This window comes from Rattus norvegicus, chromosome 2 (genome assembly GCF_021556685.1).
Source record: "Rattus norvegicus strain SHRSP/BbbUtx chromosome 2, alternate assembly SHRSP_T2T, whole genome shotgun sequence".
In the NCBI taxonomy this organism is placed as follows: Eukaryota; Metazoa; Chordata; class Mammalia; order Rodentia; family Muridae; genus Rattus; species Rattus norvegicus.
This window is the reverse complement of record NC_141535.1, coordinates 226425001-226451842: the sequence shown is the minus strand read 5'-3', so window position 1 is coordinate 226451842 and position 26842 is coordinate 226425001. Positions and strand designations below refer to the sequence as shown.

At 42.3% G+C, this 26842-nt stretch overlaps 1 long non-coding RNA gene across 1 annotated transcript in view; it reads right to left on the bottom strand.

Moving 5' to 3' along the window:
- LOC134485807 (probable cyclin-dependent serine/threonine-protein kinase DDB_G0292550) overlaps nt 1–26842 on the bottom strand; it is a 72038-nt gene that overhangs the window by 42800 nt on the left and 2396 nt on the right. The window contains exons 1-3 of the long non-coding RNA XR_015676990.1: nt 26689–26842; nt 25126–25478; nt 23067–23196 (exon numbers count right to left, since the gene is read on the bottom strand). The exon at nt 26689–26842 is cut by the window's right edge and continues 2396 nt beyond it. This is a non-coding gene — a long non-coding RNA (probable cyclin-dependent serine/threonine-protein kinase DDB_G0292550). The remainder of the gene's footprint in view (nt 1–23066; nt 23197–25125; nt 25479–26688) is intronic.

The following is a 26842-nucleotide window of genomic DNA, read 5'->3' as shown; positions in this document are numbered from 1 at the left end:
ATTTCAAATTTCACTTCTGATGCCTTGACATTTTACTGTAGCATGCAAAAATCAATAAGGAGCTGAAGATGCCTAGGGTTAAGCAGCGGCATAATCACCACCAATCAAAAGTAAAGGTTAATTCTGCAAACAGAAATTCCTTTGTCACAGGCATCCCATCAGAAAGGAACACTCAGACACAGTTTATAGCCAACTGAAAGTCTTCATGTCACCCTCAAGTATTTGGGGCCCAAGTACATCACCAAGTGTTCAGAGTAACAGATTTTTTATTTTATTTTTCTTGTACATTTTATGTATTTACATTTCAAATGTTATCCCTTTTCCCCCTTCTTCCAAAGCCCCTCCACCTCCCCCTGCTTCGGTGAGGGCGCTCCCATTCTCACCCACCCACTCCAACCTCAACGCCCTGGCATTGCCCTACATTGGAGAAACAAGACTTCACAAGATCAAGGGCTTTTCCTCCTATTGATGCTGGACAAAGCCATCCTCTGCTACATATGTGGCTAGAGTTGTGGGTCCCTCCATGTGTACTCATCAGTTGGTGGTTTAGTCCCTGGGAGCTCTGGTAGGTCTGGTTGGTTGATGTTGTTCTTCCTATGATGTCACAAACCCCTTCAGCTCCTTTAGTCTTTTTTCTAACCCCTCCATTGGGGTCCCCTTGTTCACTCCAATGGTTAGTTGCAAACATCCTCATCTGTATCAGTAGGGCTCTGGTAGAGCCTCTCAGGAGACACCCATATCTCGCTCCTGTCACCAAGTACTTCTTGGCATCAGCAATAGTGACTGGGTTTGGTGGCAGCATATGGGATGTACCCCCAGGTGGGACAGTCTCTAGATTACCTTTTCTTCAGTCCCTGCTCCACTCTTTGTCCCTGTGTTTCTTCGCATGAGTATTTTCTCCCTTCTAAGAAGGAATGAAACATCCACATTTTGCTCTCCCTCCTTCTAGGGCTTCATATGATCTCTGAATTTTTTCTTAGGTATTCCAAACTTTTTGGCTAATATCCACTTATCAGTGAGTACATACCCTGTGTGTTCTTTTGTGATTGGGTTACCTCACTCAGGACTATATTTTCTAGTTCCATCCATTTGCCTACGAATTTCATGTTGTCATTGTTTTAAATAGCTGAGTAGTGCTCCATGTGTAGATGTACCACATTTTCTGCATCCATTCCTCTGTTAAAGGGCCTCTGGGTTCTTTCCAACTTCTGGCTATTAGAAATAAGACTGCTGTGAGCATAGTGGAGCACGTGTCTTTTTTATATGTTGGGGCATCTTTTGGGTATATGCTCAGGAGTGGTATAACTGGATCCTCATGTAGTACAATGTCCAAATTTCTGAGGACACCAGACTGATTTCCAGAGTGGTTGTACCAGCTTGCAATCCCACCAACAATGGAGGAGTGTTCCTATTTCTCTACACCCTTGCCAGCATCTGCTGCGACCTGAGTTTTTGACGTTAGCCATTCTCACTGGGGTCAGGTGGGTTCTCCAGGTTGTTTTGATTTGCATTTCCCTTATGACTAAGGATGTTGAACATTTCTTTAGGTGCTTCTCAGTCATTCAGTATTCCTCAGTTGAAAATTCTTTGTTTAGCTCTGTACCCCATTTTTTAAAGAATTATTTGATTCTCTGGAGTCTAACTTCTTGAGTTCTTTGTATATTTTGGATATTAGCCCTCTATCAGTTGTAGGGTTGGTAAAGATCTTTTCCCAATCTGTTGGTTGCTGTTTTGTCCTATTGACAGTGTCCTTTGCATTGCAGAAGCTTTGTGATTTTATGAGGTCCCATTTGTTGATTCTTGATCTTAGAGCATAAACTATTAGTGTTCTGTTCAGGAAAATTTCCCCTGTGCCTCATGTGTTTGAGGTTCTTCCCCACTTTCTCTTCTATTAGTTTCAGTGTATCTGGTTTTATGTGGAGGTCCTGGATCCACTTGGACTTGAGCTTTGTACAGGACAATAGAATGGATTGATTTGCATTCTTCTATACGCTGACTGCCAGTTGAATCAGCACCATTTGTTGAAAAGGCTATCTTTTTTCCACTGGGTAGTTTTAGCTCCTTTGTCAAAGATTAAGTGACCATAGGTGTATGGGTTCGCTTCTGGGTCTTCAATTCTATTCCACTGATCTACCTGCCTGCCTCTTTTCCAATACCATGCAGTTTTTATCACAATTGCTCTGTGATACAGCTTGAGGTCAAGGATGGTGATTCCCCTAGAAATTCTTTTATTGTTGAGAATAGTTTTTCTATCCTGGGTATTTTGCTTTTCCAAGTAAATCTGCAAATTGCTTTTACTAGTGAAAAATTGAGTTGGAATTTTGATGAGGATTGCATTGACTCTGTAGATTGCTCTTGGTAAGATGGCCATTTTTACTATATTAATCCTGCCAGTCCATGAGCATGGGAGGTCTTTCCATCTTCTGAGATCTTCTTTGATTTCTTTCTTCAGAGACATGAACTTTTTGTCACACAGATCCTTCACTTGCTTGGTTAGACTCACACAAAATATTTTATATTATTTGTGACTATTGTGAAGGGTGTCGTTTCCCTCATTTCTTTCTCAGCCTGTTTATCCTTTAAGTAGAGGAAGTCTCCTGATTTGTTTGAGTTAATTTTATACCCAGCCACTTTGCTGAAGTTGTTTATCAGCTGTAGGAGTTCTCTGGTGGTATTTTTGGGGTCACTTAAGTATATTATCATATCATTCGCAAATGATTAAGGAGTTTTTTAAGGCAAAAACTACATCCTGGTGTCTTTCTTTGACTGCAGGGGGAGTTTGCACAAGCAAGAAGTTTCATGGAAGCTAAGATAAGCAGTTAGATAGAAGGGGAAGTTTGCACACACAGGCATTTTATCAGAAGATAAAATAAGTTAGCCAGGGCCTCTTGACTCTGGGTTCCTAGACTAGAGTTAGGTAATATTCCATGTGACTTCTCATCAAGGAGATCAAATTCTAGTTAAACCTAAAATAGCTTTCACAAGAATACAAGATGGGGGAACTTCTGCATGGTCTTTCCCTGTCACATCTTGGTAAATAATTTCATGTTCCAACTTAAAAGCACCTCAAAGGAGATAAGAGATAGTTTATTCTAGACCACATATAAATGACCATGATCTGGGGACACAGACTTAAGTTACTCTGAATTCCATTTTCCAGTGCAGAAGCACTATCATAAAGACTTTATGGTAACATAAAAAAATGCAAGTCATAAATCAAGAAACTTTTAAGCTCATTGGTAGAAAACATTAGTGAGTTAAAGCAGGGCAGGAGAAATGTCTGCTATGAGCCTCAGATGCTGTAACATGATATTCAATTCCTACGAGTTGATGGGACTAGGTATCAATCTATACATCTCAAAGGATTTACCTAGAGGTCACAAGCTGTTAAGTGAGGTACAGAGGAGGAGAGTACACCTAGCCTCTTAGCTGTTAAGAGACTAAAGATTGCCCAAGATAATTTGGCTTTGGCCAATTAGCTAATGTGACATTCTAAGCTCTTCACAATCAATGAAGTTCTGACCAGTTATTTAGCAGTGGAAGGTGTAGATTTTTCCAGAAACTTCTATTAACAAATGCTATGAGGAATCTGGCTTCCTTATTGCAAATTTGTAGCTTTCTTTGAGGACTAGATGAACAAAAATTTGGATAGCAAATGAGAATTCTGTACATGGTAAGGTCTTCTTTAGCAGTTAGAAAGGGGTGTTCACAGTGTCACACAATAGCAGAAACAAAGTGAAGGTGATCTGGCAAGATGATCTCATTTTAAAAATAGTGTGTACCATATTCCCAGACCAGGATACTGAGTAGAAACATGGCTAAGACTGCCTCTGTGTTTTATACCTAACCAACAAGGAGCTTGACAGTTCCTTTTTGGCTAAAGTTCAACCTCACAGTTAGAAAGCATCATGAAAAGGGAGAAGACTTTGTTTGCAAGAGAAACAACATTTAGATATTGAAGCATTTCAGGAATTCTACACCTGGTCAAACAAGCTTATCTAACAAAGAACTAACAAAAGGGACTGTAGGGTAAGTGGAAACATAAGGAGAAGCAGACCCACTGCTTATAAAGTGTTTATAAGAAAAGAAATGACTAGAACTCTCACAGTTATTCAAACTAATTGACCCAGTTCATAGAATATTGTGTTCTGATTCTCCTTAAGCTATAAAGTATTTACAATCAAATTTCTTTTACAGTCAAATTGTTGCAGCCCTTCTAATATTGCTCGACCTGCCCAAGTTGTGGTATTTTAAGTAAGATTGCCATAGACCATAAATTTGAAAGAGAACAAGGTGTGGGTTGGGGTGGGGGGATACTTACAGAGAAGAAAGGGAATGGGGGAATGATGTAACTATATTATACTTTCAAAAATAAAAGAAATAATTATCTTAAACTGACTGCCATAGAGACACTTGTAGGAAGAATTTAAAAGGACATGATCAGGTGTGTGAATTGGGCTGCAGAAAGGTTTCACACGGACTGCATAATTAAAGAGAAGTCATTTTACCTACCCAGAAACATGGCCTCCAGGGTCGTTGGAATGTAGGATTTACAACTATGATTACAAAAAGTTAAGTGACCAACCAAACACAAATGTTTACCAAGAAGTGCAGTTTACTTGTTTTTTTTTAATCTTCCAATCTATAAAACTTTTACATAGGAATAGCTGCATAACTCTTTGCCCTTTCTCAGTCTTACTCAAGTCCTAGTTGCCTATTTCATCTCATTAAAAGATTTAGACACTACGAGTCCTGTGAAATATTCAGAACTATTAGCCCTATGAAGCACTGTCCTCTGGAGAAGACACACATAATCGTGGACTCACAGAAGGGATGGTTACCTGCACAAAAGGGAAGTGATGAGAACAGGAATGCAGGAGAAGAGGTTTCGTCTGCAGAGGTGGAAGGGGATCAAAGAGGATACACACCACTAAATATGCTCACAATACCTTGTAGACATGGGGAAACGACAATACGTAGATTTCTAAGTGTTAATTATTAAATGGCTGACTATACAAATAGCCGGATTTAAAAACAAATCTTTGATCTTTTCTTTTATATGTATTAGGTAATTCTTTCCTAAGGTTCAGAGTCATAGGAAGGAACAAAACTATTAGCCATTCAAGTGTAGGAAGTAAAACTTTTACAAGAAAAAGAAATTTACTAGTATGCTAGCATTTTCCCAAGAAGCAGAAGTAATATGACGTACGCAGGGAGAATGATTTTAACCTATCAGCTTACCTTAGGAAGGCTAATACTTTAGGACTTTATGGATTAAGTTAGCAGGGTAGAAACCTAAAGGAGTCAGGTCTACAAGATGTCTGCTCCCAGAATTCTGTGCTAAGGGTAGAAAATTATCTATTTCATTTAAGACCTTTAACTGACTGAAGCCCATCATAAAGTGGAAATATCTATAATGCTTGACCTAAATACCTGAGTGCTGTGGACTTAGCTATAGCGATGTATAAAATTATCATTTGCGGATAAATTAATCATTATAACTGTCATGTGATTTTCATAAAAATTTAATACTGTTGGAGAAACAAAGGACTTACTTCAGATTTCAGATAAACTTCAGCAAGAATCCACCTCCCATAGCTGCATGACCTTGGACACAGTATTCCTAATAATTCTTTAACTGCTGAAGGAAGAAATAAAGTTCTCTCTGCTTCCTGGAATTGTTGTGAACATTAAGTTAATTGATTAATGGCATTTAACACACTGTAGGTATTCTATAAATAATACCTGATTGTTATTTTGACTGAATTTTCCCTGACCTCTCTATATTCTTTCCTTAAGATGATACAGAATTTTAAAGAAAATGTATTTTCCTCAAATAGTCTTCATGTACTAACATATAGTCTTTAAAATGTTTTATTAAATAAAATGTTATAATGCAGCAAACTATTTCCTAAGTTACCAGCTTGGTTTCTTTCAGAGATAGAACTTTCTCCTTGCAAAGCAAAAGTGTTATAATTTTAGGAATTTGGTGACTTTTAAAGAAGAAAATAATAATCACCATTTGTACCCTGCCTTGATTCCCCCCCCCCCCTCTCTCTCTCTCTCTCACACACACACACACACACACACACACACACACACACACACACACACACGGGCCAGAATGTTCAACTAGAAGCTGCAATTAAAGATTAAATGTGCAGAGAACACCAAATGTATAATTTAGTTAAGTACCACACCGAGAGGGGTACTGACCAGTGCCACTCTTCACAAGGGGGACAGAGCACTCCTGAGACCACTCCTGAGATGACCCCAGACACCTGGAAACCCACAGATGCCACTATGAGGAGCAAGTAAGTGATGGGGAAATAGAGAAGAAAAAGAAACCAGAAGGATGTGGGTGCAATGAAGAGGGGCAGAACTGGAGATTCGAGTGTAGTAAGAAATAGCCTGATGTGCAAGGCCGTTTGATGCCACCTAAGGCCATGGTGAAGTTTTTGGCTGCACTACTGCAGAAGGCCATGTCTGGGTTCACCACCAAAGATAGGGCAGATATCCCTGGTCTGGGCTACCACCCAGGGCCATGTTGATGTCTGAGTGCTGTGCAGAGCTGAACCCAGCCCTTGCCCAGGGAATCGTGAGAAAGCTGGCCCCGAAAGCATGAGAGCAAGAGAGCTTGCCCCACCCCTCGCCAGCTGTAGTACTTGGGGAAGTGGGCACCGCATATTGCCCCGGATCCACAGTAGAGCAGGCCTTCATTGCAGGAGTTGTAGGCAAGCCTGCCGAAGCAGGTGAGCATGGGAGAGCAGTCCCTGCAGTTTGTCTGCCCTGCCGCGCAGTGGCCAGGACAAGGGAGAGAGGCCCTCTAGCTTCAGATACAGTTAGTCAAGACAAAACAGACTCCATTGTGGGTTTGGGGTTTTATGAGGTGTCTGGAGGGTTTTTAAGAGGGGGTGTCATGTGCTTTTTGTTTGATTTGGTTTGGTATTTTTTTTGTGTTGTTGGGGGTTTTATTTGTCTGTTTTGATCTTTGTTTTTTGCTTTTAGTAGACATTTTTTTCCGGGGGGGACATTAATTTTGGGGGAGAGGGGAGAGAAGGGGAAGATCTTGGATGAGTTGGGGGGAGAGAAAGAATGTGATCAAAATATATGGTATGTAAAATATTAATAACAATTTCTATTTTAAAAAGAGGAAATACGATTATGGTAAGGCATCTCACAAAGTTGGTATCGGCTCTTCCCATAAATGACCTGTATTTGTATGAGCTCTATACAAAATCGTGTGTGAAGCAAATCACTTTTCAAGTAGTAAAGTATTATAGAAATGCCAAAAAAAGAAGTTAAAAGGCAGGCACAATGACATATGTTTTTAAAAATGCTACTCAAGAATTTCATAGGCAAACTTTGCTCCTGTCCTGGGTGGTAAAGACTGGACGAGTATCGGGGAGATTCCTGGAGAACTCCTCAGACAAGAGGTCCAGAGCAAGCCTTGAAGCTAAAGTCAATATTCCTAACCTGCACAGCTCACTCTGGCTTCACTGAAGTGATTACGCTCCACAATGGATCCCCATGCCAAATCCCTGGATTTGGTACCTTCTTAAATTAAATGGCACGTCTGGGCCACCCTTCCATGGCAGCCCCCTCACCACCTCTAACACTCAGACCAACATTGCTCCCCAGCTCAGCCTCTGCAGTGAGTAACCCCTGGGAAGGTAAATTGCTGTCTGCCCTGGGGTTTGGGTTCGTTTCTTGTGTTTTACTCTCTATTGTTTTGGCTGTGGTGAATCAAGGTGCACAGAAAAAAGGGAGCTGTTAGAACAAATTTCGCTGTCCTCCATGACCAGAGCTGTCTAACCAGCAGAAAAGTGTGCACAGGCCGGGAATTAGCAGGCCCGAGAGCAAGGTAATTTGTGCAGCAGGAAACCCAGCTGCCACTTTGGCCACCTTTGCTCATGAAGCACATTTTTAGTTTGGCTATTTGTGTAGAAAAAGAACTGATCTACTGTGAAAAACACAAAGAGGCAAAGGAAGGCTTGACTTCTCATCCACTCCCTGCTTCAAACTCCTGGCATATTTTTGCTGGACGTCGGCCTACGTTACAGGGTTTGCTGTCTGCCCTTCTTTTCTTTGACTGGCATTTCCTTTTTGCATCTTCTCTCTAATTCCAAACTTCAGTTCAAAGGTCTTTGTTTCATTTTTGTTTTTCTGAATGAGAATATCAGGTAAAAGTCAACCTCAGAATTTTCACAGTTAGACCATTAGCCAGATATGACTAGAGGCGCTTCAGAGAATAAATGAGCCCAATGGCCTCCGGAATCTTGTTTTCCAGTTCTCCACAGTATGTCAGTTTTTTCAAACTAAAACTCTTGCTATACTAAAAAAAAATCCTGATCCACAAACTTACAGCCCTCAAACAGAACGGTTACCTCGCTGCCCAGTGACCCGGGAAGGCTCAGCCTGCAGCACAGTTTACCGGAGCTTCCATGAAGAGAGTTCTGTGGAGCAGCTTCTAACTAGTTGCCTTATTACACACTGAGCAAAAGTGTACAGTCCTCAACTCAGCTCGCTATCTTCCTAAACTCCCCAATTTGCACTGCTCCCCTGTGTCTACACTTAATATACAACAATAAAATAGAATCCATCTCCCTTACATAAATGAAATCTAAATGAGCTATGAATGAACATCTGGTTCATTATGAGTTACAAAAAAAATAACAGTACTACTACCAAAACATTAAAACCTTCCTCATACACACATATACATGCACACATACTCACACACACACACACACACACACACTCATACACTCACAAACACTCACATACATACTCATACACTCACACACACTCTCACACACACACTCACAAATACTCACATACACACTCACACTCTCACACTCACATACTCACACACACACACTCATACACTCACAAACACTCACATACACACTCACACTCTCACACTCACATACACTCACATACTCACACACTCTCACATACACTGGCACACTCACACACACTCACATACACACACATTCACACTCACCCTCTCTCACAACACACTCATACTCTCACACACTCAACACTCTCACACACTCGCACACACTCACATATACTCACACTCACGCGCACACACACACACTCACTCACTCATACACACACACAGTGGCACACTCACACATACTCACATACACATACTCACACACTCACACATCAACACGCACACTCTCACACTCTCTTTCACACATACACACGTACGCATGCGCACAGAGAGAGAGAGAGAGAGAGAGAGAGAGAGAGAGAGAGAGAGAGAGAGACTAGAGGCAATGGTATTGAGAAGGGCAGGATTTGGGCACTTTAGGTAAGAGACAGGAAGCTGTCTCCTATGCATTAGCTTCTCAGAGAGCATGCTCAGTCTCAATTCCTCAACACCAGTGGCACCACCAGGCAGGAAGCATTATTGAGACCTTGTGGTGTGCTGCAACCGACAGGCTATGGAGTCCAGTGACCCTGGTTCGCTGCTGGCTCAGCCACTCACAGATTTCATATAACCTCTCTGTACCTTATTCCTTCCATAGGTCACTGTTTATAAGATTTTGGGAAGACCCAAGACACTGAACATGAGATCCTTGGCACATGCTCAATAAGATATGGCTGATGGCTCCATTTTAAGAGAAAGAAACAGAGACAGGAAAGTCCAAGGCCTCCCATTCTTGACTTTAAAGCGTTCGATACTTTGTCACCTTTTCACTGATGCACTGACCCTGATGAAGTTTATTCAGAAAAAGGGTTTTCAAATAAGGTGTTTAAAGGGACAGGGCAGGCCCTAAGCTGGAAGGAAATGTGGAGTGGCTCCCACTTCTTCATGCTCGTCTTCATTCTACTCTCTCCGAAATCCAAAATGCATTGCCAGATGCAAGATTCACAACTCGGCCACTACTACGGACCGAACTCCTTGTCCATTAATTTCCGCTTAAGCCACGTTGCATTTGCCAATTTCAAATCTCTCACTAGATGTGGATAAGGATAAGTCTTCCACAGAGGAAGGGGGATCTCTCCATTAACTGCTCTAACAGTCTCTGCACCTTTGAGCAAAATAGAATTTACTCAGCTTTATGCTAGAAACATTTTGTATCTTTTCATAAACTGGCTCTCCCCCACCCTCTGCCTTTAATTTCGGTCATTCCAGACTTAAGAAATCTGATACGTGTTTACTGAAAATGGCTGGACCATATTCAAAACCTGTACAAACTTCAAAACACTTGGTGCATTTGGTTCTAGGAACTTCCACTGTTTCTTCACTCCCACTCCCTTTTCAAATTCCTTCGAGACCTGTAAACCTGAAACTATTTAAGTGTGGTTATTACATTCAGTACCAGTGGTTTGGGATTTTTTTTAATACCTTCCTTAGAACATTTAAGTTCTTCCCAGTAAGAGAATTCAGTAAGAACCGAAGTAAGAACTTCCCAGTAAGTTGCCAGTCACACTCTCTTGTCACCTTTCTTATGTCACTGAGTCATAAAACTATATAACCAAGTTCACATGTGAGAGGCCACTAACTCCCATCTGTCTTAGTTAGGGTCCCATAGCTTTGAGGAGACACCATGACCAAGGCAACTCTTATAAAGGACAACATTTAATTGGGGCTGGCTTACAGGTTCAGAGGTTCAGTCCATTTTCATCATGACAGGAAGCATGGCAGCATCCAGGCAAACATGGTGCTGGCAGAGCTGAGAGTTTGACAACTTGATCCAAAGGCAGCCAAGAAGGGACAAGATCCAGAGATCATCCTGGCCAGAGTTGAACAAAGCCTCCCCTCCACAGTGACACACTTCCTCTAACAGGGCTATGCCTACTCCAATAGGGCCACAGCTCCTAATAGTGCCGCTTCCCATGGGCCAAGCATATTCAAACCACTGTGCCACCCAACCAGCTGCTGAAGATCAGGTAGAAAGGGTCTTCTTGGTCAGGTCAGTCCTGCTGCACTTAGAGCTTGAGAAGCAGGGGCATTGAAAACAATTGGGCAACTGAATCCAAGGGTATGGGGAATAATGATCAGGAATGAGTGTGCATAAGTAGTATGAAGTAAGTGTATAAAGTAAAGTAATAAGTTTATCTGCCTTAGTGGAACAGAACTGGAGACCAGGAAAGGAGAAAGGAGATAGAAAAGCTTGAAGACTGACTGCTACCTGCCCATCAGCCATTGCACGGATTGACGGATTGTGTGTGTGCGTGTGTGTGTGTGTGTGTGTGTGTGTGTGTGTGTCCTATGCATTTATATACCCATGCATATATATACATACCCATGTGCATGCGCACGTGCACACACACACACACACACACTCACACACACACTTCTCAGTAGTCAGAACAAGCTACATGAAGGAACATGGGGAAATTGCAAACACGATGTGCTAAATAAAAGAGGTCACGCAATCAATCATTCATGAGATTCTTTTAAAAAATAATCGGGTTATAAAATTACTCTACCTAAGAGAAAATTCTGAAAAAGGCAAAATCTTAATGATTGAAAGCAGGTCAGCAGCCGCCAGGAGACAGGGCAAGGGGCAGGGGAAGCACCAGGGAGGCAGAGCCCAGAGGATTTGAGGGAGGGTAAGTCTTCACATCACGGTTGTGGTGATGGTTGCATGAATGCCGGCATAGAGCTTCCAAAAGTTGATAAAGTTTATTGAATATCTAAATTGTGAATCAACCCAACTCTGCCGTGGTTGTTATGGTAATTGCGTGTACAAACAGCCAAGGGTGGCAAAGCATAAGTCAGCATTGCTGAGAGGAAGGGAATAGAAACGGTTCATCATGTCTGGGGCTGAAACACAGTTTGGCAAAGGCCAACTGGGGATACACTGTAGAAACTTTCCATAGCCACACCCTCCTGCCTAAAATGTGTAGGTCTGGCGGTGAGACAGAAAGAGGTCAAATGGGGTTGGGGTGAGGGAAGCTCATGTTCTCTTTATCTAGGCATCAAGACCATGTTTCGTGAGGTCGCATGTTGACTTGGGATATATAAATGCAATCATTTACATCGTAAAATCGAAGCCCAAGTAGCATTCTTTCCCAGAAACAGTGTTGCTTCCATAAGCATCCAGGAAGCAAAGTGTTTCAAACTGGGGCTAAATTTATCCCATCAGAATTTAGAAATGTCCTGACCACATCACCCGTCTCTCAGAGAGGTTCTTTGTCTCCTGTGTAAACCTAATTAAAAGTTGGTGTGCCGCTTATAACTACATAGACTGAAAACGGAAATTCACCACGACGAGTAAACCAAAATAAAGCTCGTCTTGGCCCATCACAAAAATAGGCCTGAGAGAAGACAGCAAAGGCAGAAAAAGAAAATTAGAAAAGAAAAGACAAAGTAAAAACTGGAAATCCACCTGTGAGAGAATGAAGTTAAATCTAGATCTCTCACCCTGCACAAAAATCAGTTCAGAGTGGATCAAAGAACTCAGCCTAAAACCTGAACCTTTCAAAGAAAAACATAGGAAATATACTCCAAGTTACAGGAGTAGGCAATGACTTTCTGCATAGCAGCTCTCAATAAATAGCACAGGAGAAAGTCCCCCAGATCACCAAATGGGATTTCCTCAAACTAAAATGCTTCTGCAGAGTGAAATAAATTCCCAACGTACAGACTCCATCATTTACGAATGGGGTAAAACTTTGCCAGCTGTATTCCAGACAAGGAGTTACTACCTAGACAGTGTAAAGAACGGTAAAAAATTAATTGAACCCTGTCAATCAGCAGAGAGCTCTCAAAAGAAGAAATAGGGATGATCGGTAAATACTGGGAGAACTGTTCAGCATTCCTCAGGGAAACGCAGATTAAAACTAGAGACTCAGTGTCACCCAGGTAGGAATGTCAATCATCCATCCATAAATTAAGTGAGAACTAGTGTGGGTGAGGATACGGGGGAGGAGGGATGAACCTTTGCACACTCTTGGTGAGTGTGCTCAGGTGTGAACTGTGCAAACCACCTATGCGAGTCAGTCAGAAGGCTTCTGGAAAAGACTGAAAATAGAACTTCCGTATGACCCGGTTGTACCACCCCTGGGCATTCACTCAAAGGACCCCACATCCTGCCACAGATGCACCTGTGAAGTCGTGTCTGCTTCTGCTCTATTCACAATGGCTGGGAAACCGAAACAGCCGAGATGCTCGTCACCAGACGAAGATGAATGGATAATAAAAAACGTGGTACATTAGCACAAGCGAAATTTCATTCAGCCGTAAAGAAAGCCAAAGTCATAAAATTCGTGGGACAATGGGTGAAACAGCTTTGTGATAATAAGGGAGGTAATTTGGGCTTAGGAAGACAAACATGTTTCCTTTCATTTATGGGTTCTGGTTTTTGTTGCTGTGTGTGTATATTTAGGTGGGGATAAGTGTGGATAGAGGTCAGGAAACTTCCCAGAAGCCCAAAGGTGGGGGAAAAAAGACTTCAATGGCAGGGTCAGAGAGTGTAATAAAGCACACATATACAACGGTGAACAAAAGAATCCTGGAGGTTGAAGGCTACAGTGAGGCCAGGAACTGGGGGGGAAAGTGTGAGACAGAGCCAACCAAAACAAAACATGTGTGGAAAAGGTCATAAGGAAACATGTTACTTTGTAAGCTAATCAAAAAACAAACAAATAAAGAATATATATAATTTAAAAGAATATATATATAATTTAAAAGAACCCAAGGAGATTAGTTTTATAAGAAAAGCCCTTGCAGACCCAATTCAAAGGCTCAAAGGTTGTTCTCTGCCTCCAAGCCTCCCTGTGCAGATAACACCTGGTCTTGTTCTCTCCTAAAAGAGCTGACCCAAAGGAATCCAGGGTCAGGGTGCTCTTGTACCCTGCGTCAGGGGAAAACAACCATCAATGTTCTGCCTCCACACACACTTGACAGGTGTCATTTGACTGCCCACCACTCACAGGTCAGACTTCCTGCTTCCTTGTCTGATCCCAGAGATTTGAGTGTAAGCCCTGCTGTCTGCCTCCGTTACGAAGGTCACACACAAAAGATATTATTGAATCCTGGTTTCACTGTTAGAAATTGATATAAAAATTTCAGGTTTTGTGGATCAAGGACAATTTGGGGCAAACGTAATTAATAATAATAATAATAATAATAATAATAATAATAATAATAATAATAGAAAACACACATGAAATAATATGAATATCTTTGCCTCCCTTCCTCCATTTCTTTTTCTTCTGCAGGCTCCACCTCTTTGCTTTATTGTGTGTTACGAAGGTCGCCCAAACCAACAAAACAACTCTTTGAAAAATCACTGCCCCAAACCCGATTGGATAGAAACTGCCTTATCATTTATTCTTCAGGAATGACAATGACATTAGTAATAACAACTGTCATAATAATCGGCCCACACTAAGCACCCATAACTTGTTGGGCCCCCTACAACACTGGTCTTTCAGGCTGTGTACAGCAGATTACATGATTCTCAACTCCTAGACATAAAAGGGCTTTTGAAGTTGAAGTTCAAGTGGTAGATAACTACGGAGTCAAGACTGAACCCATCTAACTGAAGCTCGCTGAGAAGAAAGTATGGCCAGGATGAAGGAGAAAAATGCTGCTTGGTGTCCTAGTGGACATGGGGATGGTAATCCCAAATCAGAAAAGTACACGTTGACTGCTACCTGAAAGATGTGAAAAAACTATCTAAACTCTTTTAACATCCATCTAAGCCTTGGTGGCTGGGTATAGAAAAAACTTCCCATATCTTGTAGCCAAGAGTTATGATAAGGAAAATTGATAGGGCCACAGAGGCGATATCTAGTCTAATCCTTAAAAGTGAGTTGAAGATAGAGGCCTTATATCCAAAATATACAAAGAACTCAAGAAGTTAGACCGCAGGGAAACAAATAACCCTATTAAAAATGGGGTTCAGAGCTAAACAAAGAATTCACAGCTGAGGAATGCCGAATGGCTGAGAAACACCTAAAGAAATGTTCAACATCTTTAGTCATAAGGGAAATGCAAATCAAAACAACCCTGAGATTTCACCTCACACCAGTGCGATTGGCTAAGATCAAAAACTCAGGTGACAGCAGATGCTGGCGAGGATGTGGAGAAAGAGGAACACTCCTCCATTGTTGGTGGGATTGCAGACTGGTAAAACCATTCTGGAAATCAGTCTGGAGGTTCCTCAGAAAATTGGACATTGAACTGCCTGAGGATCCAGCTATACCTCTCTTGGGCATATACCCAAAAGATGCCTCAACATATAAAAGAGACACGTGCTCCACTATGTTCATCGCAGCCTTATTTATAATAGCCAGAAAATGGAAAGAACCCAGATGCCCTTCAACAGAGGAATGGATACAGAAAATGTGGTACATCTACACAATGGAATATTACTCAGCTATCAAAAACAACGAGTTTATGAAATTCGTAGGCAAATGGTTGGAACTGGAAAATATCATCCTGAGTGAGCTAACCCAATCACAGAAAGACATACATGGTATGCACTCATTGATAAGTGGCTATTAGCCCAAATGCTTGAATTACCCTAGATCCCTAGAACAAACGAAATTCAAGACGGATGATCAAAATGTGAATGCTTCACTCCTTCTTTAAATGAGGAAAAAGAATACCCTTGGCAGGGAAGGGAGAGGCAAAGATTAAAACAGAGACTGAAGGAACACCCATTCAGAGCCTGCCCCACATTTGGCCCATACATATACAGCCACCCTATTAGACAAGATGGATGAAGCAAAGAAGTGCAGACCGACAGGAGCCGGATGTAGATCGCTCCTGAGAGACACAGCCAGAATACAGCAAATACAGAGGCGAATGCCAGCAGCAAACCACTGAACTGAGAATAGGTCCCCTATTGAAGGAATCAGAGAAAGAACTGGAAGAGCTTGAAGGGGCTCGAGACCCCAAAAGTACAACAATGCCAAGCAACCAGAGCTTCCAGGGACTAAGCCACTACCTAAAGACTATACATGGACTGACCCTGGACTCTGACCCCATAGGTAGCAATGAATATCCTAGTAAGAGCACCAGTGGAAGGGGAAGCCCTGGGTCCTGCTAAGACTGAACCCCCAGTGAACTAGTCTATGGGTGGAGGGCGGCAATGGGGGGAGGGTTGGGAGGGGAACACCCATAAGGAAGGGGAGGGGGGAAGGGGATGTTTGCCCGGAAACCGGGAAAGGGAATAACACTCGAAATGTATATAAGAAATACTCAAGTTAATAAAAAAAAAAAAGTGAGTTGATACCAGGCAGGTGAGAGAAAGAACATCTCAGAGACAGCAAGTATTATAAAACTTTCTGCATGTTGTATTTGGCACTCAGTTATTTTTAAAGTGAGGAAGAATGGAACCATCGTCATTACTCCCATTGAAATAGAGAAATATTAGAAACTGAGGGTTAGGCAGTCTGAGTCAACATCTTGAGATTCTCAAGGCCATGACACAATTGAGTAATGGGTGTCATGGAACATTCTAGAATATATGATTTGGAAGGCACCTTTACTCTTTTTATAATATTCTCCATTCTGAGTTTACTAGGTTAAAATTCTCTCTCCAAACTTGTGTGAGTTTGAATGTGACACACCCTGTCATCATAGGGCAGGGGCAATCACCTTTCACCTATGTCTCATGCCTTACTTTTTTTTTAACTGAATGAGGGTTGCTTGTCAGGTGGGCTGAATTCCTAGATGTGTGGGAACAAGGCCAAGGAAGCAAAAGCATTTCTAAAACAGGACGTGTTGCCCTGTATTCAGCATGAATTGAAAGGAGGCTCTCTGAGAACTATCACGTTGACTTGCTCTCACATCCATCATCTAAGCAAACAACCAGAAACAGAACACTTGAGATAGATTCAGCTATTCGGGAAATCTTTCTGAAGAGTTTCTGAGAGAGAAATGGCGCCCGCAGGGCAGGTGGAATTGCAATACTGAGTCATGTTCAGCACAGGTTGAGGGTAAAGGAAGTCTACAGAGCAGATCACTGTGATATTGATATGGAGCTAAAAGAGGATGTTTTAGAACAGAAAAAAAAGTAATAAGTATTGTTAGGGTACCCAAACCAAACTTATCAGAGCCAGGCTGTGGCGTTACAGGCCTTTAATCCCAGTACCTGGGAGGTAGAAGTAGGTGGATCTCTGTGAGTTTGAGGCTACCCTGGTTTACAGAGCTGCAGGTTGAGTTCCAGAACAGCCATGGCTACACAGAGAAATCCTGTCTCAAAAATAAATGAATAAATAAATAAATATAACTTACTAGGCATTACTATAAATCAAGCATTAATGTATTTTCAAGCTTTGTGTCCCTTCCGTTTTCATAAACGCTTTATTACTATGTCCCCCTCGTGTGGATGATTACAAGGGTGGGGGGTGGCTTACTTAGCCTTGCCTTTCATTGAGATCCAGAGCTAAGACTCAACCTCATGCCTTTTGACTCTTTGGCTGAGTGCAAGTGCTCAGACATTCAGATATTTCTCTTTCGGAGCCTTGTCTTGGCATTAAGCTCTATTTGGCTCTCTCCACATCATCTACACATTGTCAGTTATCAACTGGGAAGGAAAGTATCCTTCCCAGATTCCTAAGATGAACATTACCTCTCATACTGTGTTTGGAAACTGGGCATTTGAAGTGATAATTAAAATTCAATGTCCAATAGGATGGGGCCCTATTTTAATAAGATTCATGTTCGTTCTGTTTTCATAAATATACCTTATTACTATATTCCCTTTACTGTGACGCCTTTATAAGAAAGAGACAGTGAACATAACCACACAGTAGGGCTGCCACGAGAAGTGAGCCAGGTGTCTACAAGCCAAGGAAAGAAACCTAGTCAGACACTAACCATGCTGCTATCTTGACAGGAGACATCCAACCTCCAAACGATGAGGAAACGCCTTCTTAGATTTTGTCATCCATTTTCGACTGTTTTGTTATAGAAGCCCAAGAAGGGACGAAAGTTAGCCTGAAACACACATCACCCAATCATCTGTGAATTGGGATGTGAAGAAACACTAAAGAAACACCAAAATAGAGTCCTTGGTCGTGGGCCTCCAGAGATTTTTGTTTTATTATTTTTTTTCCCGATAGTTACACCATAACTTTGTGAAGCAAATAGTGAGAGAAGCTTGGCTGAAGCCCATTCATTTAACAGGACTCATTGGAAACCAACCTCAGGGAGCTGGATATGAAGAATTCAGCACCTAACTGCACAAAATGTACATGGAAACAGGTAAATGTGGAATTAAACTAAAAGCTTAGTAGCGAAAGCATAGGACTAGAGCCAGGCTAAGCTGCTTCATGGTCTACTGTTCTCCGTAACATTGTGAACTAGGGAGAGACTACCCAGCCTCCTCTCCACATCTACAGTCTCTCCTCTGCAGCCATGAGGTTAAGGTGCACTGTAGAGTCAACATGACACTGAGTGACCTACGATATGTAAGATAGATTTGAAGTCTATGGTTCTTGAGAGATATTCAACAATGTGTACTCATTAGTGTTATTAGAGTAGAAAAGCACAAAGTCTAGTCAGGGTAACCACAGAGGGGCAGTTACCTCCATGCGGAAATGTGGTCATTTGAAGATGTCCCAGAAAAATCCAAATAATTAATCTGCATCTTTATTGTGTATGTTTACGTATCTGTGTGTTAGTGTGTTAGTGTGGTTCATATACATGCACATATGCACATGTGGAAGCTTGAAGAAGCCAAGTGTTCTGATCCACCACTCTCACCCCACGCCTTTGAGACAGGGTCTCTCCTAAAATGGGGAGCTAGGCTGGCAGCCGCTTAGTCCCAGCAACCCTTTTGTCTTCATTCCTCCACAGTGCTGGGACCATAGACACACTGGGTGTGGCTTTTTACATGGGTTCTGAGGACTTGAGCTCAATCCCTCACACTTGTGGGGCAGCCACTCTTACCTCATACCCACTGAGCCATCCCACACACCCCTTTGATCTGCATTTAGCAAAACAAATATATGTGTTCGCCTGTCTGATAGAGCAAAACGTACTTAAAGATACAGTTCAGGCCAGAGAGCAACATAAGTAGAGATAAAAACACACTTGAAATAGAGGAAAATATTTCATTCAACATGGTTGGCATACAGATTGAGGAGCTGGAAAAGTTAGACTATGGCACATAGAATGTTTCTGACACACACAGAGAAGAAGCTGCTTCAGTCTGATGTAAACATCTAGGCAGGTATGGTGCCTACCCTACGCTCTGCAGAATATCGGAGCCTTTTATCTCTGTCTTCATTCCCATGGTCCAAGGTTTCCACATTCCAGTCAATGGGGAGGGAGAAAGAAAGTGAAAGAGGGATCAGCCATGCCTCAAGGGCAGAAGCAACAAGTTCCATACGCCCCTTCTCTCCACATCCTCTCAGGGACACATGGGGCTGAGGCCGGGGGACGCAAACACCTGGTCCATTCTAAGAAGTCATTTTCCTGTGCCAAAACCTTCCTTGCAGATTTTTCTATTTTCCTCTAAACTGCCCGAACTTCAATATGAGAATTATTTCCTCAATAGTATTTCTAAAGCGAATTCTTTTCATAAATTACAGAGTTTCTGTTATGACTTGAGTATTCTCATTAAAATGGCTTCTACCGACATAACTCTGATCTATGCCCTGGGTGGCCCACAACCCCCCTGAGCCCTGGTGATTACTGTGAGCATCTTGCTCTCCTTTGAACTTAAAGGGAGAAAGCAATCTCCAGATCAAGTATCTGAGCCCTTAGATTTGCCTCTGAACAGACACACAAAGCCATGGTATTGCTGAGGGGCCTTTGAAGTGTCCTTTCCAAACCAGAAGCTTATTGTTGTCAATATACAGACATTTGATGGCAGTTGCCATTGTAATTCTAACATATGAAGTAAATTAAAATAGATCATTTTCACCTGCTATAATTTATTAAACTATCTGACGGACTAAACCAGTGAAATTGATAAGCAAAAATGTCAAGGTTTTCAAGGTAAAAACAAAAGTGTGTCCATACTAAGTGCATCTAAATACCACAAGAAATACTTGGTTCATAAAAAGATGGATTAAAGTTTATCCAATAAGTTCAAGAAACTAAAAATATAGATAGATGATAGATAGATGATAGATAGATAGATAGATAGATAGATAGATAGATAGATAGATAGATAGATGATATATACATACATACATAGATGGATGGATATATAGAGGGATGGATGGATGGATGGATGGATGGATGGATGGATGGATGGATGGATGGAGATAGGGCCAACAACTAAATTTTTAAAAAAAGCCTTCATGGCCTAGTGTGGTGAAGTAAACCTTTGACTTGAGAGACAAAGGCAGTTCGAGGCTAGCCTCATCTACAAATCAAGTTCCAGGACAACGAGGACTACACAGAGAAACCTGTCTTTAAAAACAACAACAAAAAAAAATACTCTTCAAAGTTCTCTTTGAAATTAAAAAAAAAGTTGTTGTTGTTCTAAACTGACTATTATAAAGGATGAAATGGGGCAGAATATATGATCATAGTTTCTTCTCTGAGCTGTGACAATTCTTTTGGTTGTAATCCTTCTTTATCTTAAGACCTGATATAGCCAGGTATGTGGCACATGCCTGTCTATAATACCTGGACTCTAGAAACTGACAAGAAGATCTGAGATCAGTCCCAGCCTGGGCTCTATAGCAAAGCATTGTATGGAGATAACACACAAATAAGGACTTGATGCAGAATACTACTAGCTAACTTAATAAAGCTTAGTTTGTTTGCCAATAGAAAAACCTTGAAACCTCTGAAACCATCCACCAGTGTTAGGTCATACTCCATCATGAAGAAGACAAAACTCTTATGAGTGGAACGGGTGGAACAGGTCCACCAAACGCTTCTCTTGACAGCGTGGGAGCTGTTGCTCTTACTGTTCTGAGCTCCACTGAGTCCCAGAGGAAAAGACTATGCCTTCTGGTTCAATCCCATCATAGTGCCTGAAACATGAAGGGATTCTAGCATTCAAGGGATGGATGAGTGGGTGGGTGGATGGATGGATGGATGGATGGATGGATGGATGGATGGATGGATGAGTGGGTGGATGAATGAATAGATGGACGGATGTGTGGATGGACAGATATGTGGATGGGTGGATGGGTGGATGGGTGGATGGGTGGGTGTGTGGCTGAGTGAGTGGGTAGGTGGGTGGGTGGGTGGTAGATGGGTAGATGGGTGAATGAAAAGCTAGCATTTCCTGGCCTCAAGGTACTTATTATCAATTTCTTAAAGTACAACTTGTACACAGATGCATGATTCACACTACATTTCACAACGGAGATTACAATCTGAAAAAAAAGTCTATTTAAATGTCTAATAGGCACTTTAATTTATAAGCCAAACAGGAAAGGCTCCAATTAACTTGCTGATTAGCACTTAATTTTAGAAGAGAAGTAACGAGTCATCACAGAGATCTTATCATTTGGAAGAAATGAAAATGCTATTAACAATGAAGAGATTGAATCTTGGGAGTGAATTTCAAGGCTCCCTTAGGCCCTTTCCTGGTGCCTTTTGTAGAGCAGATTGTGGGTTTGGTCGGGTTGGGTTTTATGGCGACTTTCCTCCTTGCCACTGTCCTTCCTTTTAATCCACAATCAGTGCTTTCATCCAGCCAGCTAAGCCAGTTCCTGGATAACGATCTAGCAGCGGCATTCAGCCAGCATCACTATTACTTAACTCTGCCACACCCCAGTGTCACTCAACAGCTACACCAAGATGCTTTTCACCAAACACTCCTAACAGGGAGCTGCTCAAATTAGGCAGCTGATCCCAAGCAACGAGGCATTCATAATTAGTATACCTTCCATCATGAGTTAAATGAATAAGAAAATTGTGCAAACTAATAACTGAAACAAAAGTCCTCTTTATAACGGCTTCTGTATGTATGTCCAAGGAAACAGGAGAAAATTCTCATAACTTTTGGGGAGAAGAAACTATTAGAAAATCCTGAAATGTTTCCACCTTTGAACTATATGTGTCTAGTCAAACATGTCTCTAACAGGATAGGAGCATCTTGTCAGAATCAAAAGGGAGTCTCAGCCAAGCCAAGCCAACCCACTGGGTGAATGAAATTTAAGCACAGAAATTGAGAAAAAAATGGGTTTAAATCAAAGCTAACATTTTTTATCCTTCCCACAACACAAAAGTATATTTTTTCCTCTCATTCTCCAGAGGGAGGCTGACCTGGGGATGTCCTGACTCCACTCTGGCTCTAGGTTGACAAGAACCAGGAGGGAAGGCCTGAGAACTCACAACGTATGATAACCCTTAGTGCCGTGGACAGTGGTGCCTTTCCAAGCAGCAGGGTGGACGGGCAGCCATCCTTAGATCTCAACCTATGTGTGTTAACGCGTGACCTAAGCATTCACAGAAATTTCATCAACAACCAAGTAATATCCTCAGGTATTTGACCTTTTCTCCTTTCCAAGAAATCTAACGTGCACCTTCTCTTCATAAGTTGCTATTTCCACGGTTACTGGGACTCCACCCCGCTCTCTCATCATTTTAAGGTAGATTTCTCTTGAAATCTCCAGCTGTAGCCTGATGATGTTGACTTATGTAAAAGTCTAAGTCTGTAAAACAAATTTCAGGGTCACCTTACTTCCCCAAATGTCCTGTTCTGTCTTGCCCTCACAGCATCCTGGCCTTACCACGTCTTAAGTCTCCCACACTAAAGGCTTCCAAGTGATCTTGATCACCCCTCAAAACTTGTCCCCATCCCTTCCTGAAGACTCCACTCTCAGACTTTCACTAGTTCCAGTCTCAGTCGGGATGATCTTCCCCAGTCCTGTGTGCCCTCTCTCTCAGTCATCACCGTAAGTTTTCTAGGAAGCCGACCACATAATTCCCAACGCCTAAACTACAACCTGCCTAGAAAGGAAGCCACTAACGTGAATTCTACATGCCTAACTCTCCATGAAAGAGACAAGTAGGAGGTGCGTTTTGCTAAAGCCCTTATCCACTTCTTGGGCCACAAGAGAGGCAGATTCAGGATAGCAGTCTGATAGGCTGATACCTTTACTCTGTCAGCCTCTCTCATGTTGCTTGAAGGCATGTGAATAGGTCATGGTCTTAAATCTGCACTCACCTTGAGATTCTCAGATTAACAAAACCTCCAAATCCTTGAAGATAGACCTCCCCCTTGATACGGGTACCTTATAGCCATGATAATCATCTTGTGATTGATCCCCACAATTGATGATAAGAACGAGGGCTTCCTGTAAGCACATAAAAGAACCAGATCTAAGACAATAATCAACCAGAATATACCTTGGCGGAGGTTAATTTTGTACGCTCCTTGCTCCATTGTTCTATTTAAACCTAAGGTGCACTGGCCACTGGTAGTGGACACCTTAAACTCAGTGCTGGAGAGGCAGAGGCAGGCAGATCTCTGAGTTCGAGGCCAGCCTGGTCTACAAAGAGAGTTCCAGGACAGCTAGAGAGGCTACACAGAGAAACCCTGTCTCAAAACAAAAACAAGAGCAAAAGTCCCTGAAGGTCGTGTAGGTACCTTGAAGAGGGACATGGGGGGTCACTAAATTCCTTTATCTGTCCCTCTTCCCAGTGTGTTCATGTTGAATACATCTTCCTACTCTGCTTCGCCCATCCCTCATCCCTTTGATCAATATTGTTGGGAATGAGTGGCCACGACTAGCTTGTTGCAACTGTAGCTTTTTACCCTGAGCCGTCTGGTCCCACTTCTTACTCTGAGCATCTGACATTTGCCCTGCTCTGTTTATGTCTTTTTGTTAGGGAATCGCTTGCTCTCAAACTTCTTTGCAAGAAAACAGCTTCAAGATCAAGAAAAGACATCAGAAAGGAACTAAAGGAGGAGGCAGGGAGGATCCCCAGTGGTGGAACAAACAAACACAATAATTAAGACCCAAGCACTGGGAATAATTGGGTTTGAAGTGTCAAAGAGCGGTGCTGAAAGGCCAGGTAGAAGGAGCAGATTCAAAGGCTGGAGGGAGGGAAGAAGTGATTAAAGATGTCGATTCAAGATGAGCCTAGGCTGGTAGATAAAAGCACCCCATCCCTGGCACAGAAGTAATACCCTGTGTTGCAGTTCACCTGCTCTTTTAAAGAAAGCCACCTTAGCTGCCCCCAGCACCAGGCATCATACCCAAACTTGGCGATGCTTTGTTGTAGAGACCTTGGGATACAGAAAAGCCTGGAGTGTAAACATGAAACAGGTAAATGCTTGTGCAGAAGGCGAACATCTCTGGCGTCACACTGGCTCTGGGGTGAAATGAAAGGTCATAGCACTGATGAGTGCAGATGGTGGAGCCCAACCCTCCCAGGACTCCTAGGAAGTAGCCAACTGCTCTCCGCAGTTCTGTTTTTAGAGCAATGAGCCTGAATTTCACGACCCAGTTTGATTGAGACTTTGAGCACAGGAAAGTTTTTACTTTAAAGGTTGAATAACTGTTCTCAGTCTATGGGACACCTAACGAAACATTCTCAGTTGGTTTTGGTTTGTTGTGGTGATGGTGGTGATGGTGGTGGTGGTGGTAGGTTTTGTTTGTTTGTTTGTTTGCTTGTTTGTCTGTTTATCAAGGTCTTTCTGACTTTGATGGCCTACTGATACATGATTTCTCAGAGTGTGGTATAATCTGGTCAGACAGAATAGTCAGCTAATAGTTTATTTTTAAAAAACAAAACTTACTCAAAATTACGGGCCTATACAGCATTATTTTAGCTTTTTGGTCTCTCCTCTATCTCTCTCTGCCTCTCTCTGTCTCTGTCTCTGTCTCTCTGTCTCTGTCTCTCTCTGTGTATCTCTGTGTTTCTGTCTGTCTCTGTCTCTGTCTCTTTTGACTCTGTCTATCTCTGTCTCTCTCCTCTCTTTCTTCTGTCTCTGTCTCTCTTCTCTCTCTGTCTCAACTGTGTCTTTCTCTGTCTCTCTGTCTCTCTCTGTCTCTGTCTCTGTCTTTCTCTGTCTCTCTGTCTCTGTCTCTGTGTGTGTATCTCTGTGTTTCTCTCTGTCTCTGTCTCTGTCTCTTTTGTCTCTGTCTATCTTTGTCTCTCTCCTCTCTTTCTTCTGTCTCTGTCTCTCTTCTCTCTCTGTCTCAACTCTTCTGTCTTTCTCTGTCTCTCTGTCTCTCTATCTCTCTCCCTTTCCCTCTCCATCTCACCACCCCTCTTACCTGAGTGATACAGTACAGAGGAGGTGATAACACGTGACCTCCAAGGTTCCTTCACAATCATGCCTCTGAATGATGGCTTCCGCTTTGGTTTTCCTCTCTGTTGGATCCACCTAAGCCAGCAGGAAAGACTTCTGACTGGAAACACATGCTAGAGAGGCACAGGCATGCCTTCCAGGCACAATCGTAGCTAACACAGTTCTGCCATCTCATCCCAGAAGGGTACAGCGAGTGAAGTCTGCAAGACACGAGAGCTGTCCCAGCTGTACCTCAGAGCCTTTGCTGCTTGGTCGTTTCCAGGTTCCACATCACACTCCCTTCCGTGCTTCAGATTCACGGCAGCAATGATTTGGTGTCTGTAGGGAAAGGGGAGTCCAGGTCGAGGTGCATTAAAAGTGAGGAGGCTTTCAATGCAAGACCCATGGGATTTGACCTCAGTTTCCAGAGTCTTTGAAACACTAAGACGGACAAACATCACCCCAAGATCTGCCTCCGAGGCATTCTTCTGAGCATTCTTGGACACTGATAACATCTCCACCTTCTTGGTTCTGATATTATTTTCTCTCTGTTCTACTTTCCTTATCAAGTTCTATAAATTTTCAGAGCCACCTTAATTTCAGCGAGGTTACAGCAACACATAAACACATAAACATACTAAAAACAATATTCTGACTGGCAAACTAAAAGCTAAAGCAAAGGGCACTGGGGTAAATACTATCTTGGCTTTTTGGTGACAAAACGTGACGTTGTGCTGTGGGATATTTGCCCTGTCACTTCATAGTTTGAAATCCTAGTTCCCAATGCTATGACACTGATGGTAACTAATGGCAGAGACTTTAGTGACTGGTTAGGTCTTTCATGCCTTGCCAATGTATTTCTTGACCCAGTTTATAAGGGCACAATAGCCCTTATAAGAAGAAAAGCCCAGTTCTTTCTTACCAATAGGAACACAGAGATCTCCCCTAGTCCTCCCACCTTGTGAGAACTCACTGAGAAGACTTATCCAACAGAAAGTAGATTTTGAACAATACTGGATTTACCAGCACCTTGGTCTTGGATTTCCCATTTTTCAAGAGCGATGAGAAACAAACGTTGGTCATAAGCCACTCTCTCCGTGGTATTTGTTATAAAGCCCCAAGTGGACAATGGTAAGCGGTGGCAGAACACAGTGATGGGTTTTGTTTCTCTGGTATAAATAGCTTGGAAGTGCAAGAGATACCCAATGTGACCACGATACACTGACAACACAGACTATTAAATGACAAGACCTAAAGGGATCTTCTAGAGACGTTGGGATCGAGAAAGGTAAGCTTTTGGCTAGTGAGGCAGTTTAAAAGAAAAACAGCAGCTAATACACATACAAAGGCAGCTAGCCTATAGAAACACACTAAAGGACACTCGTGTTAGCACTTGTGGAAACAGGTGGGGAAAGGCAGAGGCATCCAAGCGTAAAAGGAGGGCCCCCCCACACACACTACACTGCTCACACGATTCTATTTATTTCCAGATTGACATTCATTTCGCACTTTTCTAAAATGTGCTATCTTATCTTTCATTTCTACTTACATTTTCAGCTCCTTATCTTGGGTCCACTCATGACAGCACTTGAGAGATCAGAGGGAGCTTACAAGACTCGGTCCTCTCGGTCTATCGTATGGGTCCTGGACATGAATCTCAAGTTGCCAGCCTTCAAAGGAAGTGCCTTCATCCACTGAACTGC